Source organism: Nerophis ophidion, linkage group LG09, assembly GCF_033978795.1.
Source record: "Nerophis ophidion isolate RoL-2023_Sa linkage group LG09, RoL_Noph_v1.0, whole genome shotgun sequence".
Lineage (NCBI taxonomy): Eukaryota > Metazoa > Chordata > Actinopteri > Syngnathiformes > Syngnathidae > Nerophis > Nerophis ophidion.
Window position 1 is genome coordinate 33,250,019 of NC_084619.1, and position 18,581 is coordinate 33,268,599.

Consider the following 18,581-nt stretch of genomic DNA (forward strand, 5'->3'; position numbering starts at 1 on the left):
AGACTCATGCCATAAGGAAAATATGCCATGGTGCTATGAAGTACAACAACAGCATATTAAAGGCCTACTGAAACCCACTACTAGCCACCACGCAGTCTGATAGTTTATATATCAATGATGAAATATTAACATTGCAACACATGCCAATACGGCCTTTTTAGTTTACTAAATTACGATTTGAAATTTCCCGGGAGTTTTTTCCTGAAAACGTCGCGTAAACAGTCCGTGACGTCAAGCGTCACGGACTGTTAGGACAATGAGCGCTGCACACACACATAGCTAAAAGTCGTCTGCTTTAACGGCATAATTACACAGTATTTTGGAGATCTGTGTTGCTGAATCTTTTGCAATTTGTTCAATTAATTTTGGAGGAGTCAAAGTAGAAAGATGGAGTTGGGAAACTTTAGCCTTTAGCCACACAAACACACGGTGATTCCTTGTTTAAAATTCACAGAGGTGAAACTTTACTATGGATCAGAGCGGACATGGATCCCAACCGAATGTCAACCAGCAGGTTTCGGTGAGAAAATTATGGTTAAAAAGTCGCTTCTTACCGGATATCAGCTGAGCTTGTGCCGCCCATAAAACTGCCGTCGATTTCCCTGAGACACGGCACGTCACACCCGGCCGTGGACACACACCTCCGACTATCAGGTACTGTTAAACTCACTAAAACACTAGCAACACAATAGAAAGATAAAGGATTTCCCAGAATTATCCTAGTAAATGTTTCTAAAAACATATGAATCCGTCTCAATGCAATCACGTTTTTTTTCAACTAGTTTTTTTTCTTCTTTGCTAGTCCTTCTCTATCAATATCCTCAAACACGAATCTTTCATCCTCGCTCAAATTAATGGGGAAATTGTCGTTTTCTCGGTCCGAATAGCTGTTTTTGTTGGAGGCTCTCATTAAAATCAATGTGAATATGTGAGGAGCCATCAACATTTGACGTCATCGTCTGCGACTTCCGGTACAGGCAGGGCTTTTGTCCCACCACGGTGAGGGTTGTCTTGTCTTGGGTTTTTCTGTCTTATGGTCTGCATGTTTTAATTTGAAAAGTAACTCTCCTCTCGTTTCAGGTCACTTGCCCTTCCTTTTGTGTCATCAGTCTGACATCATCCCTGTTCTCAGATTAATTCCAGCTGTTTCCTATTACCTTCATGTGTTTTAAAAACTCACTCCTTCCTTTGTTCTGTGCCAGATTGTCTCGTTTGTTCGTGCTCTCTAGCGTCCATGTTCTTGTCCGTGCCTTGCCTTGTCTCGTGCTTATGTCCCTTGATCCTGAACCCCTTTGTGAATATTTTGAGTTTTCCTTTCTTCCTCCTCAGCAGAGTGATTTTGATTATTTCATTATTCAGCCGCAGTGGTAAGTTTCAGTTAAAATGTTTTCATTCATTCCTCAACTTTTTGAGTGACTATTTTTGTTAAAACTTTATTAGATTAAGTAGTGTAGAAATTTTCATAGCTGTTGTTTTTGTCCTCCTGTTGGAGCGTTTTTTGTTAAATACTTTTTATAGCATATACGGCGTCAATTATAGTTTGTCTTTACTTATGTGTTTTCCTCTGTTCGGAGTGATTTTCGGTTGTTCCTTTTTTTCTGGAACCTTTTCGTCGAGTAGTTTTTTTGTGATTATAGATAGTTATTTCTTGACTTTGGAGGTGAAAGGAAGTTGTCAAAACAAAAGCCTGTCTAAAGTCCCAACTCTGCATCTGAGTCCAATTCTTTTATCAAGCGTGACAGCTTTTCTCTTAGCACCGAAAGTTGGGAACTTTATCGTGGATGTTCTCTACTAAATCCTTTCAGCAAAAATATGGCAATATCGCGAAATGATTAAGTATGACACATAGAATGGACCTGCTATCCCCGTTTGAATAACAACATCTCATTTCAGTAGGCCTTTAAGAAGTCAAGACATGAACAGGAGGGTGGTCTGACCTTGCCCCCACTTGGACTTGGTTACAGCAAGAAAGCCGGAAACTTCTACCAGCGAGCAGTCAGCTCCATACTCATAATGCTATTCAGTTCCTCAAGTAATTTGTGATGTCTCTATTGCGGCAATTTATCCAAATCTAACCGCTCCCCGCAACTACCCTGCACATTTTCAAATGTGTCTACGAGTGGTGTACAAATGTGCACCTCAACTGTCAAATGGAAAATGTTTAGTTTCTTATGTAGACCAAATAGGACATGTAAAAACATATCAACTCTTTGTTAATCAAACAGTAAAACATCAAACAGACACTAATCCTGTCTACAGCGCTAAGCCTTCTGGGTAATGTAGAATATAAATATTTAGCAACACATTGCCGTCCGGACCTCCTGGATTATATGTTTATTTAACCTTTGTTTATCCAGGGTAGCACAACTATGAACATATTTTCATTTGCAAAGCTGACCTAGCAAAGAGGCATGAGCATTTACTGTAGATGTTAGAGATGTTGAAGTCTGATGATAATCTCTCATTTACCAACAATCATTACCGCTATAGATTTCTTTCAACAGTTCACACAAGTTCACAAACATGACGAAACATAAATGAAAGTTTAAGACAGACGAACACTATTCAAGCATAAATGTCTGCAACTTGCGGACAGCATAGCAGACAGCTGTTAGTAAAGACGTCTTGGCTGGCATTTACAATTATATTAATTATTACTATTTTTAGTTATTACATGATTAATTAATAATACAGTAATTTGACAATGAGCTCTCAGCATATGCATTTACTGCCAGCGAGTGTCTACACCTGTCGTTATAAAAGTAAAACAAGTAAAAGTATTTGTTTTGGAATTTTTGTTGAAATCGTAGGTTAAGAATTGTTTTACGTGGACCTCGAAAAACTTGTTCGGGTGTTACCATTTAGTGGTCAATTGTACGGAGTATGTACTGAACTGTGCAATCTACTAATACAAGTTTCAATCAATCAATCAAAGATTACAAGGAACAATTAAAACATTGATAACAACTGTATTAAATTGAAAATCCATTCGATGTTATTGAAAACATATTGTATGTTTAAAACATCACAATTTTTGCAGCAATTTTCTGAAAAAGCTGCTACGAATTTAGGCATTTCAGTCCACACCCATCACAAGAAGAGCCTGCGAACATTTGGACGGACTGACTATTGGTCACTACAGCAGGCTGCGTGTGTCAATATTACGGCTCTCAGAGTTACCGCAAACGATTACCGTATTTCCTTGAATTGCCGCGAGGGCGCTAATTAATTTAAAACCTCTTCCCACTCCTGCGCTTACCAAAGGCTTGCGGTAAAAGTAACCATGCGCTAATTATTTTAAAACCTCTTCTCACTCCAGCACTTACCAAAGGTATGCGGTAAAATTTGAGTGTGATGTAAGCTTAGACATTAAATCCTACTGAATAGCTCTTAATCTTCTTTCCTTTATGCGATTTCAAATTGCCGGTATTGAAATCAACCTCCTCCATTTTGAAAATGATGACAGGGGAAGTGTCACTCCTGACGTCACGAGTTTGACCAGGTGGTAATACTAAGCATGCGCTAATTATTTTGGGAAGGGAGTTTGACCCGGCAGTAATTCAAGGCAGGCGCATACTACATGCCCTGCAGCAATTCAAGGAAATACGGTAATCACAAAAATTGATTGCATTTTTCATGTAAAAATGTGGATTAATAACACATTTTACTGGCATGAATAGGGAGTAGCTTAATATGTTTATGTGTATACATACTAGGGTTGTATGGTTAACAATAATTTAGTAGATAAATGTCAACATCGTCTTTATTTCAACATAATATCTTACGTTACATTAAACACTCACAGTCAAAGAGCAATGTTACAAGGTTAAAATGTCACGCCCATGGGGTTCATGTTTTGTTTTGGTCATGTTCGGTTTTGTTTTTTGAACATTGTTTCCTGCTTTTGCACATCCTTGTTTCTCTTATTTCCATAGCAACTCATTAGTTTCCACCTTGTCTTCAAGTCACGCCCCTGTCCTCAGTTCTCACACCTGTTAATAATTATCATAGCTATTATTTAAGCCACAGTTACCAGGTAGTCAGCCTGGCAACTTCGTATTCCTCAACCCCCTTCATGCCATACGATGTTGTTCATTCATTCTGTCTATGCCAAGTAAGTTTTTGTTATTCATGCCACAGTGCAAGTGTTTGTTTCATGTTTATAGTTTGTAGCCTTTGTGCTAGCCTTATGTTTTTTCATTAGTCAAGTTTGTTCTCCACCATTGTGCGTGCCATTTGTTTGCCATTTTGTTAGTTATAGTGTTTAAATAAATCAAATGTACTCACATTCACTTCTGGCTTGTGCTAATTTTCCTTTGCGTCGAAGAAACAATCCAAGTCACAGTCTTAGTCCTGGCATAAAATATAAATTAAAGGCATTGAAATGGCACGGACCCTGAAGGGAACGTCTTACCTGTGCTCCTCGACTACAGTCTGCTCCGGACCGAACAGCAGAACAGGTGAAACAACTACATTATAACTCCTGTGCAGATCTGAATGCTTATTATTTAAATGTTTGCCTCAGTTTGAAGCAAAAGTGATAATACTAACCACCACATTTGGTGGGGCGTGTTTTAAATCAGCTGTTGCGAGGTTAGCGTATGTGTGTGTGTGTTCCTTTAAAAAATGCCGGTCGTTGGGGTGAGTGAAGTGGAGTAAGTGAGTGGAGAAGTAAGGAGAGGTAGTGCTAGCATGTGCAGGAGTGTCAATAGCATGGTGGATATCCAGTTGTGCCCTTTGCAAATTATAAATAAAATGACCAAGTTGTAACTAATCCATGGCCTCATCATTCCGACCAAAGAGCGGAGATTTACGGACCTACTGCGAAGTGAAATGTCTCCCCTGCGCTCCTCGACCACGGTCTGAAAGCCGACAAGAAGGAAAGGTGTAAAACAGAAATTGCAGAGTTACGCCTCCCAGTTTAAGGCGTCGCCTTTATTGTTAGTTTTGACGCCAAAATACCTCCATATTGCGCTTCACTCACACTCTTTATTAACCAGTAGAATTTTAGTTTTTTGCCATTTTTCCTCTCCAAGATGTTATTGCTTGTATGCAGTTTGTGTGTGCGTTTTGACACACTCAACATCATGTGCCTCGGCTCTGTACTCACCGGTGCAAAGTGGCACTCAGATGAAAGAGCGGTACCGGTACTTTTCAAAGGTGGTATAGTATCGATTTCAATTGATTAATACCGCGATACTTTATTAGCAGAGGTGGGTAGAGTAGCCAGAAATTGTACTCAATTAAGAGCACTGTTACTTTAGAGATTTATTACTCAAGTAAAAGTAAGGAGCAGTCACCGAAATTTTTACTTGAGTAAAAGTAAAAAGTATGTTGTGAAAAAACTACTCAAGTACTGAGTAACTGATGAGTAACCTGTTCGTTTAATGATTACGGCAACAAATAATGCACAAAAACATAAAAATAGCAATGAAACAATTCAGAACCAGGAATATCTCTCAAGCAACTAAAACAATAATATATATATTAAATAATAATACATTAAAATAAAAAAAAAATAAGGCAAATTGAGCCACAATAACTTAACAGCACCATAGGTTCAGTAGGCATTCATTGATTGATTGATTGATTGATTGGAACTTGTATTAGTAGATTGCACACTAAATGCTAACACCCCAATACGTTTTTCAACGTTAATCAATTACTCAATAAATGACCAAGTCGAGGTGATCTACCTCATATATACATATACATAAACACACATATTATATATATATATATATATATATATATATATATATATATATATATATATATATATATATATATATATATATATATATATAATATATATATAATATATATATATATATATTAAATATTATATTATATTATAATAATAACAGTAAATGAAGAGTCGGCGAATAGTTTTAAATTGTGGCTTTATTGAGGTCTTGCACACAGCCAATCCAACAACATACTAGCCACTCACGCTACGCTCCCTCACTTTGCTCGCCCACACACTCACTGATGTCACTCACCTAACATGCTGTCACATATTAAAGGGCCACACACACACATGAACTACTCTCATAACACATGCTAACCCATTTGAAGCGTCACCACCGCATTCAAGCAGCCTCTCCTCGGCAAGTCAAGCAGTGCTAAAGCAATAACAAATGTTTATATAGCAGCAGATTTAAGTCCATATTGCATTAAAAACTAGATCTTGAAGCTCGAGAGAATGCCAAAAATTGGGCAAAACAGTCATCGGAGCAATTTTATTTTGAAGAAACTAGAATCTAGACTGAGACACATGGGAAATTGTTCAAATATAAAACATGTTTTCAGTTATTTCACCTTTTTTGTTAAGTACATAACTCCTCATGTGTTCATTCATAGCTTTGATACCTTCAGTGTCAATCTACAATGTAAATAGTCATGATAATAAAGAAAACCCATTGAATGAGAAAGTGTGTCCAAACTTTTGGAACGTTTGGACACATTAATGTACACATTTTTATGTATAGACTAAATATATGTGTATATATACAGTATACTCTTTACATGAAGTCGCACCCCCAGCTATTTTGTTTTTGCCCAATGTGGCCCACAAGTCAAAAAGTTTGGACACCTCTGTGTTACAGTAATGATTTTATCGTGTGGAAAAAGTCCTGGTTGATTTAGCATTATTAGAAAGTGTGTATTTCTTAGTGGGGACGGCGTGGCGCAGTGGAAGAGTGGCCGTGCGCAACCCGAGGGTACCTGGTTCAAATCCCACCTAGTACCAACCTCGTCACGTCCGTTGTGTCCTGAGCAAGACACTTCACCCTTGCTCCTGATGGGTGCTGGTTGGCGCCTTGCATGGCAGCTCCCTCCATCAGTGTGTGAATGTGTGTGTGAATGGGTAAATGTGGAAGTAGTGTCAAAGCGCTTTGAGTACCTTGAAGGTAGAAAAGCGCTATACAAGTACAACCCATTTATTTATTTATATGTACATATATACATACATACATACATAAATTTATATATACAGTATATAATTTTTATTTATTTATTTTGCCGTTTTTGTTCACATGTTAAAGGTGTTTTAATGAATATGCATGCATGTTTAACATATAGATTCCTATCTTTCATGAAGACAAGACTATAAGTTGGTGTATTACCTGATTCTGATTACTTGCATTGCTTGGAATCAGACAGTAGTGCTGATAACGTCCACGTTTTCCGAAAAAAAGTTCCTCCTTTCTGTCTAATACCACATGAAAGTGGTTGGTTTTTTGGCATCTTATTTGTCCAGCTTCCATATTCGTTTTTATACACTTTACAAGAAATACAGTGGCGGCAACATCTCTAGCTAGCTAGCTAGCTTGTTTGCGTTGGCTTTCGGAGACTCTTATTTTGTTAGCGCAGGCGCGATGGAGCGGCACTTTTATTGTGAAGACAAGAACTGTGCGATCAGTCTTTAGGCTTTTGACGGGAAGTACGGTTGAAATAAAAAGTGTCTTTTTTCCTTTACACTTTTGATTGATTGATTAAAACTTTTATTAGTAAATTGCACAGTACAGTACATTTTCCGTACAATTGACCACTAAATGGTAACACTCCAATAAGTTTTTCAACTTGTTTAAGTCGGGTTCTATGTGTGACGGTCATGTGACCGCCTGGCTCTGTTTGATTGGTCCAACGTCACCAGTGACTGCATGTGATTGGTGAAACGCAGGCATGCGCAGATCCTACTTTGAAGGTCTGTCTGACAAACCAAAAATAACATTAACAGATCGATAAAAATCAGTAGCAAGTAGCGTTTCTTCTCTATAAATATACTCAAGTAAAAGTAAAAGTATGTTGCATAAAAACTACTCTTACAAGTACAATTTATCCCAAAAGTTACTCAAGTAGATGTAACGGAGTAAATTTAGCGCATTACTACCCACCTCTGTTTATTAGTACCGGTATACTGTACAACCCTAATACATACAGTATAATTAATGATGGGAATACACATCCCTACATTTTAAAAACACCTGAATACGTGTTTTAGGTATATGAATTCCAGTAAAATAAACAAAAGAACTTCAACTTGAAAGTACAAGCAGCACACACTCTTTCATGAAAGGAGTCTGCCGACAAAGCATGTCTTGAGTTGATGATTTTGTCTAGGTACTTCCTGCAAATGTGTTCCAAGTCTCTTAGGCTACAACAGCATCTCTTTTGCGTAGTCTTTTTCCGGTCTTCCAACAGATTTCAAATTAGTTTTGAGTCTGATCTTCCGAACTTGAACTAATCATCCTTTTGTGAAGCTAGTCTTTGTTGCTTCGGGACATTTTTGGTCAAAGTTATATGGCTCAACACTTTCAGTCAAATCGACTGGCATTTAAAGCTTCTCATAATTGTTTAATCATGTCGTTAAAAAAAAAAAAATCACATTACAACCTGGAGAAAATGAACAATTTATGTTATGTATAAAATTAGGTCTGCGATGAGGTGGCGACTTGTCCAGGGTGTACCACGCCTTACACCCGGAATCAGCTGGGATAGGCTCCAGCCACCCAGAGGGGGACAAGCGGTAGGAGATGGATGGATGGATACAATTATGTAAAATATATCATATTTTACTGCAGGCAGGCTGTTTAATCACTAAAAACAGCTTATGGAACAATGGTTACTTTGGTCTAATTTAGGGATGAGTAATGAATACTTTAATACTGTGAACCATACAACTATTACTGATTAGCATTAACGATTTTACGGGGCGAATTCAGCAACGACATTTATATTGAAGTCTACAACTAAGATGCACATTACAATCAAACAGCTGGCGTTTAATAAGTACAATGCGTACAGTATAGGAAGGAAGGAAGGAGGGAAAGATCTTTATTGTCATTGCACAAGTACAAACACATTTCGTCACAGTTTGTTTACATGGATCGCAAACTTAAATCATGAGATGCCAATTTACCCGAGGAAAAATGATGCATATTGATCCGGGAGAGTCTTACTACTAATTGCTTTGACCGAGCCACTCACAAAGAAGTTGTAGGCTCCATTCTTTTCAAGGTTTCCATCGTTTTCGTCGGGTAAAACTAAGTCTGGAGCACGAGATAAACTATTTTTTGATAAAGTATAGGGATCTATTCCATTGCGTAGTCTGATTTATTGCTTGTATCTGCTTTTTGCAGAGAGATCTCGGGCCCTCGCGTACTCAGAGAGTCTGCCCGCCACTTGTGGCACAACAACCATATTGGTTTGGTTGACCACCACTATTGTTCAATTCAGGGAAGAAGTCTTGTGAAAGTATACAAGCAATCAAATACTGCCATCTAACAATTTAGAATTGAAACTGCATGCAATGTCTACTATATAATACTTGCAAATGAAACTCAGAAGTATAAGACAAAAAGTGGACAGCAAAGTTATCATAAACAGCTCACTGTTAAGTGTTTTATATATATATATATATATATATATATATATATATATATATATATATATATATATATATATATATATATATATATATATATACACACACATATATATATATATATATATATATATATATACATACATATATATATATATATATATATATATATATATATATATATATATATATATATATATATATATATATATATATATATATATAGCCGTTATTATGACAATTAAGATCTAAAACCCCACGCAAAAGTATAACAAATACATTTTACTGCATGTATTACTTTAAATAGACTCCCTTTTTAGACCAGTTGATCTGCCGTTTCTTTTCTTTTTCTCCTCTGTCCCACTGGAGGGGGTCCGGTCCGGTGGCCATGGATGAGGTGCTGGCTGTCCTGAGTCGGGACCCAGGATGGACCGCTCGTCCAGAGCCGGGACCCAGGATGGACAGCTCACCTGTGTACCGGTTGGGTCATCTCTGCGCTGCTGATCCGCCTCCGCTTGGGATGGTTTCCTTGCTGGCTCCACTTTGGATGGGACTCTCTCTGCTGTGTTGGATCCACTTTGAACTGGACTCTCACGGTTGTGTTGGATCCACTATGGATTGAACTTTCACAGTATCATGTTAGACCCGCTCGACATCCATTGCTTTCGGTTCCCCTAGGGAGGGGGGGGGGATGGAGGGAGCGGGGTTGGGGTTGCCCACATATGCGGTCCTCTCCAAGGTTCCTCATAGTCATTATTGTCACCGACGTCCCACTGGGTGTGAGTTTTCCTTGCCCTTATGTGGGCTCTACCGAGGATGTTGTTGTGGTTTGTGCAGCCCTTTGAGACACTAGTGATTTAGGGCTATATAAATAATCATTGATTGATTGATTGATTGATTGAGTATAACATTATGTAGCTTGTTACTGGTTTAAGTAAGATGTGATAAAAGCTCAGTAGAAAGAAAAGACGGTAGGCAGGAAGTCTAGAGTCACTTCTTAATCAGACACTTTCATGTCATCAAAACTTGTCAAGACAGCTCTTCCCAAACCAATCACGAAATTCCAATTTCATGATATTAGCGCTTCGCGTCATCATTCGGTCCGACAACACTAAAATATGAAAAATGTCATACACTACGATTTTTACGACATACTTTGTCGAATATGTTTTGTAGTGTAATTTGTGCCAGTTCTACCTAAATAAATGGTAATGCATCAGTTGAAGAAAATGGGTCCCGCGGATTTTACAGTGTATGTAAAGTGTATATTATTTTAACATGTGCTGGTTGATTGTCCTCAATTAACTGTTTAGACGGTTTAGCAGACAGAACATTACACTTGAATAATAAATGGTTAAATTTAAGCCATTGCCATGCAGTGATATGAATACCATGAACTTGTACAACAAGTAAGGTACAGGATATCCGAAGCATTTATTCAGGTAGAAATATCACAGATTACAATACCAAACATCTTTGACAATCAACGCATAATCGTAAGCAATCTTTTTTTGTTTTGTTATTAATGTCATGATCGGGCGCTCCAGTTCATGATGTCATAGTTTATAGGTGTTTTTCCTGTTTTGGGTATACTTCCTGTTTCACACTCTTATTTGGTTCCAACTTTCTGTTGGGTTTGTGTTGTCTTCAAGTAGCTTTACCCCTTGCTTCTGAGCACCGTTCTTATCAACTGCAGGTGATTAGCAATATTCCCCCTGCTGTTGAGTTTCTCCTGAGGGCTTTAAAGGGGAACATTATCACAATTTCAGAAGGGTTAAAACCAATAAAAATCAGTTCCCAGTGGCTTGTTTTATTTTTCGAATCTTTTTTCAAAATTTTACATCTCCCGGAATATCCCTAAAAAAAGCTTTAAAATGCTTGATTTTCACTATTTGCAATGCCACTGTCCATTTCCCTGTGACGTCACATAGCGATTCAAATACAAACAATGACGAATAGCACAGCAAGATATAGCAACATTAGCTCGGATTCAGACTCGGATTTCAGCGGCTTAAGCGATTCAACAGATTATGCATGTATTGAAACAGATGGTTGGAGTATGGAGGCAGATAGCGAAAACGAAATTGACGAAGAAACTGAAACTATTGAGCGAATAGCTATTGGCGCTATTCACCGTTAGCATTGCCGGTAAAATGTGCAGACCAACCGATCAGGACTTTCGCATTGACACTGGATCAATAAGTCAATAACAACAACAACACTCACCTTTGTGATTTCGTTGACTTTATCGTTGGGAATGCAACTGCTTTGCGTATCTCAGGATATCCCGACATTCTTGTAATCTTTGAGCCAATTCTGTCGTAGCATCGCCGGTAAAAACCAAACGAGGGAATTTCGCATCTCTTGACACTGGAGCAACTTAAATCCGTCGATTAGTAAGTGTTTTTTTGGCATTAAATGTGGATGGGGGGAAAGGCTGGATGTAAATATAGCTACAAATGAGGCATAATGCACACAGCTAGCCTAAATAGCATGTTAGCATCGATTAGCATGCCGTAAAACAACTTGAATCCGTCCCTGATCGTGTTGTTACACCCCCCGACAACACACCGACGAGGCATGATGTCTCCAAGGTACCTGCAAACAGTCGAAAAAACGGAAAATAACAGAGCTGATTTGACTCGATGTGGTTGGGAAAATGGCGTCGATGACCGATGTGACGTAACGTTCTGACGTCGTCGCTCAGAGAGGGATAAACAGAAAGGCGTTTAATTCGCCAAAATTCACCCATTTAGAGTTAGGAAATTGGTTAAAAAAATATTTGGTCTTTTTTCTGCAACATCAAGGTATATATATTGACGCTTACATAGGTCTGGTGATAATGTTCCCCTTTAAAAGGCAGTGGAACTTAGTCAGGTGGTACCATTGTTTGAGTAACGAACGAACACGGTTGGTGGTATTCAAATTATTGCTTGGTATGTGTTTGCTATAAACACTTACTGAAAGTAATTTTTTTCATGCACAACTTTCCTTGTGCTTGTCTGTGCATTTTCCTTTCCGCACTTTATGTATGTTTGTATTTAGACTTTTGGCATTAAATACTTTTCACCTGCCCGATGCCTGCTGTCTCCTGCATTGTGGGGTCACAACTTCCGCGATGTAACAATTAATGCGTGAAACTGGTATCTAATCAAGGAAGTGAAGCTCATTTCCTTCGAATGACTGTGCTCCTAGAGCATATATGTGATATGTCGTAGTGGTTTGTGTTGTGGTTTGTGCAGCCCTTTGAGACACTAGTGATTTAGGGCTATATAAATGAACATTGATTGATATACATGTATATCAGTGACGTGCGGTGAACTAAACATCAGGTGAGGCATCGATACTTTTTTTCTACTTTTTTTTTTCATATGTGCAGCTCTAATCATTGTTGATTTAGGTTGCACATTAGAGTTACAGGAAAAAAAGGGAGTTATTCGTTTTCATAAAAACGTTATCATGAATGATATAATGATATAAAAAATGGGTCCAAAAAGTATTTGATAAAGTTGTTATTAAATACATTTTGGTCCCATTTGCTTTTAACAAAATACTTCAAGTATTGTGAGTGTATCTTATCTTTCTGTATTTGTAACTAAATCAGCAATAGCTATCCTCCATAAAAACGTACTTTGTATGATCACATTCCTTTTGTCTTAAAGTCCAGTTTAGAGAAGTATTTAATCTTGGATACAGTATATAATCCTCCATATTGGCAGAAACATTCATTTAATTAAATTTCATTCCAAGAAATTAAACAATATTTTTGCATCTGACAAAAAACACCTACAAACGCTGGCTTACTCTAATGAAGATGCGATGTTTGTTATAAATACAGTTAATAAAAAAAAAAAACAAAAAAATGCTGGCTTCTGCTGGAGAGACCTGTGTTTGCTAACTTCTCCCAGTGTGGCGAGTCAGAGTACTGCTGAGGCATTGAAATGCAAGTTGACAATGTATCGCTCCCTACCTTGAGGCAGAGGTACTTGTTGCCTCAAAAACCTGCTTTTTCCACGTGGCAACAAGCATGTGCACCCTCGCACGCATGCCCAATACACGCTGTGTGTAGCCTTTGTTTTGATCAGGAAACATAAAATTTCCGCGATTTTGACCATGAAAATTATCAAAATATACAGGAACCACACCAAAGTCACAAAGAAAGCATAAACCAAAAGAAAAATATTAAAACTTTTTTTTATTTTATTACTTCGTTTTGGAACATCTCACGGTTAAGCCACCTGGTGGCAGGTGAGGCACCGCCTCACTTGCCTCCCCTGACAGCCCGTCACTGGTGTGTGTGTATGTATATATATATATATATATATATATATATATATATATATATATATATATATATATATATATATATATATACACAAACCCGGAGTTGGGAAATTGTGTTAGTTGTAAATGTAAATGGAATACAATGATTTGCAAATAATTTTCAACCCATATTCAGTTGAATATGCTACAAAGACAAAATATTTGATGTTCAAACTGATAAACATTTTTTTTTGCAAATAATCATTAACTCTAGAATTTGATACCAGCAACACGTGACAAAGAAGTTGGGAAAGGTGCCAATAAATACTGATAAAGTTGAGAAATGCTCATCAAATAATTGTATGGAACATCCCACAGGTGTGTAGGCTAATTGGGAACAGTTGTGTGCCATGATTGGGTATAAAAGCATTTTCCATGAAATGTTAAGTAATTCACAAACAAGGATGGGGTAAGGGTCACCACTTTGTAAGCAAATTGTCGAACAGTTTTTGAACAACATTTCTCAACGAGCTATTGCGAGGAATTTAGGGATTTCACCATCTATGATCCGTAAAATCATCAACAAGTTCAGAGAATCTGGATACTTCACTGCATGTAAGCAATGATATTACGGGCCTTTGATACTTCAGGCGGTACTGCATCAAAAACCGACATCAGTTTGTAAAGGATATCACCATATGGGCTCAGGAACACTTCATAAAACCACTGTCAGTAACTACAGTTGGTCGCTACATCTGTAAGTGCAAGTTAAGACTCTACTTTGCAAAGCCAAACCCATTTGGCAACAATATGGGCCCAAGCTCACCTAAGATGGACTGATACAAAGTGAAAAGGTGTTCTATGGTCTGACGAGTCCACATTTCAAATTATATTTCGAAAAAGAGGACGTGGTGTCCTCCAGAACAAAGAGGAAAATAACCATTCGGATTGTTATAGGCGCAAAGTTTAACAGCCATTATCTGTGATGATGGTATGGGGTGCATTAGTGCCCAAGGCATGGGTAACTTACAAATTTGTTAGGGCACCATTAATGCTGAAAGGTCTATACAGGTTTTGGAACAACATATGTTGTCATCCAAGCAACGTTATCATGTACGCCCCTGCTTATTTCAGCAAGACAAGTGTTACAACAGTGTGGTTTCATAAAAAAGAGTGCAGGTAATTTCCTGGCCCGCCTGCAGTCCAGACCTGTCTCCCATTAAAAATATGTGGCACATTATGAAACGCAAAATACGACAGCGGAGACCGCGGACTGTTGAACGACTGAAGCTCTACATCAAGCAAGAATGGGAAATAATTCCACTTTCAAAAGCTTCAACAATTAGTTTCCTCAGTTGCCAAATGTTTATTGAGTGTTGTTAAAAGAAAAGGTGATGTAACACAGTCGTGAACATGTCCTTTCCCAACTACTTTGGCACGTGTTGCAGCCATGAAATTCTAAGTTAATTATTATTTGCAAAAAAAAATAAGTTTATAAGTTTGAACATCAAATATCTTGTCTTTGTAGCGCATTCAATTGAATATGGGTTGAAAAGGATTTGCAAATCATTGTATTCCGTTTGTATTTACATGTAACATAATTTCCCAACCCATATGAAAACGGGGTTTATATATATATAATTATATATAAATATATATATATATATATATATATATTTATTTATAAAAAATAAAATATATATATATGTATATATATATATATATATATATATATATATATATATATATATATATATATATATGTAGGTGTGGGAAAAAATCACAAGACTACTTCATCTCTACATATATATACATATATATATATATATATATATATTACCCACACAAAGGTTGTCCCAATACTAATGTTTTGGTACCGGTAACAAAATGTGTTTTCATACTTTTTGATACATTTCAAAATAAAGTGGACCACGAAAAAATTTCATTTTAGACTTAATTTGAACAAAAAATATCTTATACGTTTAACATATGGTCCTTATTGCAAAATATCAGAGGATCTTGTTCCACTCAAAACATAATTTCCATATAGCCTGCCATAATATAGAATTAGGATTTATTTACATTATACTTCATTATTTATTTACGGTTGCCACTCTTGGTCTGTGCTTTAAGAAAAATATGATTATTCGTAAATACTAAAAACAATACTATGGTCAAACGTAGACGGATAAAACACAAATTGTTAAATTAAATGTAGGAATTTGTTACACAAGTCAGCCATTTCACTCTATGTTACGTGGGTAGTTTTGACCAATATTTGGCATCTAGCCAAACAGCTGTGCGCCTGTCTACATATCTAGTTGGGCACCACAGGGGGGCCAGTTATCTATATTACCTGTTGATCTGACTGCTTGTTATTTAATTGTGTAGCTAAGTTTGAAGCAAATGCGGTAATACTTCATTCCATCTTTGGTGAGGCATGTTTTAACGCAGAGCTTGCAGCGTGGCACTTCTGTGTTTAAAAAACGTCCTTTGATCGATGGTTTTGAAGACGAACTATCCCCATGTTGCACTTCACGCACCCTCTTCATTTAACGGTAGAATTGCCTTTATTTGCCATTTTTCCTCTACTCGCTGTTTCTCCTTGTGTGCTCTGTGAGTGTGTGCGCGCTGACACACTGAGCATGATCTTCCGCTCTGTATGACACCAACGCACAGCAGCATGCAGATCAAAAACAGTACTGGTATTTTTTATAAAGGCAGTATAGTACCGTTTCGAATTCATTAGTACCGCGATACTTTATTATTACTGGTATACCGTGTAACCCTGATTTATACTATACATGTATACATAGACACACATATATATATATGTATATATATACAGTCGTGGTCAAAAGTTTACGTACAATTTGGAAGGACATAATGTCATGGCTGTCTTGAGTTTCCAATAATTTCTACAGCTCTTATTTTTTTGTGATAGAGGGATTGGAGCACATGTTGGTCACAAAATCATTCATGAAATTTGGTTCTTTTGTTGATTTATTATGGGCCTATTGAAACTGTGACCAAATCTGCTGGGTCAAAAGTATACATACAGCAATGTTAATATTTGGTCACAAGTCCCTTGGCAAGTTTCACTGCAATAAGGCACGTTTGGTAGCCATCCACAAGCTTCTGGTTGAATTTTCGACCACTCCTCTTGACCAAATTGGTGCAGTTCAGCTAAACTTGTTGGTTTTCTGACATGGACTTATTTCTTTAGCATTGTCCAAACGTTTCTGTCAGGACTTTGGGAAGGCCATTCTAAAACCTTAATTCTAGCCTGATACAGCCATTCCTTTACCACTTTTGACGTGTGATGTCCTGTTGGAACACCCAACTGTGGCCAAGACCAAACCAGGCTGATGATTTTAGGTCGTCCTGAAGAATGTGGAGGTAATCGTCCTTTTTAATTGTCCCATTTACTTTCTGTAAAGCACCATTTCCATTGGCAGCAAAACAGGCCCAGAGCAGAATACCACCACCACCATAATTGACGGTAGGATGGTCAACCTGGGATTAAAGGCCTCACCTTTTCTTCTCCAAACATTGCTGGGTATTGTGGGCAAACAACAACATTTTTGTATAATCTTAATTTGTTTAACCAAGTACACTCAAGCCTGACGCATGCAAAGATCTTTCCCTGCGTTATCTCTGTAGGGCATCTCCATCACACTGTCAGGAAAACATAAACACAGTGTGGCAAGAAGGGAGACTATAAAACAGGCGTTATACTTCACACACATGGCTGACTCACACAAACACAAGCCGAGTTTTTGCATGGTGAAAAAATACATTTATTGGAATCTGTGTCAATGTAGAAAAAAGGGAAACTGGCTTTGGGTTTTGTCACAGTACCACAGGTCAGTTTTCAAGCAGCCACCAGGTGACCCCAAACAAAGCCATCATGCTTATTTGGGACAGCGCATCTACTGACAATAGAGAAGGGATTCTACAGTGGCACTATGACACCAAATACAATGAAACTAAACACTTAGCGAATATAACTGAACAGCAATTAACCAAAACCAATGTTTTCTCAGTTAAATGTGTTTTGCAGAGGAAGTAAATGTCTTGTTATACCATGTGATATAGTCACAAATCCCTCTCCAATTACTTTAGGAGGGACTGACTGCCAGCATCTAAGTGACTACGAAGATGTGGGCCAATGTTTGAGCACTCCCAAGTTTGGCCCGTAATGTCCCAGAACACAGAAAAACCTCCAGCAAGATTCATGCATAATCTTTGAAGTTTTCATTTTATCATTTTAAGACTGGCTTCTAAAAATGGAGCGTCACATGACTGAGTCTCTTCTCTTTTATACGGAAGTCACACTTTTAATCACAATGATTCCTTACGAACGGACATTTCCAAATCAAACACACTGAGCGTGACAAAGTCCATTGCCACAGACCAGACATCAGCATGACTAGTGCATCTCTATTTGGGATAGAACAGGATGAGTCTCACAACGCATGGAGTCTGCATATGCAATGAAGTCAATGGCAACTAAAATGACAACACATTTGAAAACAAAAAACATTTTTTGAACTCAGATACTGAGTATTAGAATTGCGAGGTCAGTATTTCCCCAAACAACTTTCTTTATATATAGACTTATTTAATTTTAAATATCATAAATCTGATAGAAAACAATTCAGTTTCATACACACACAGAGACAAAAGTGTATGTTATGAATAGAGACATGATATGCGTGCCATGGTGGTTTTTTTTCCAAGAGCAGGGTTTGCAACCAGATTTGTTTATTTCTACTGGATTTTCTAAATACTGACTGGCCTTGTCCACACATACCAAAACACACCTTTCGTTAAAATAAACATGCAATACACAGCTTAAGCATATTCATGGTGACAAATAAACCATACACATCTCCTGGAATTCTATACTGGATTCTTTGTCCGAATC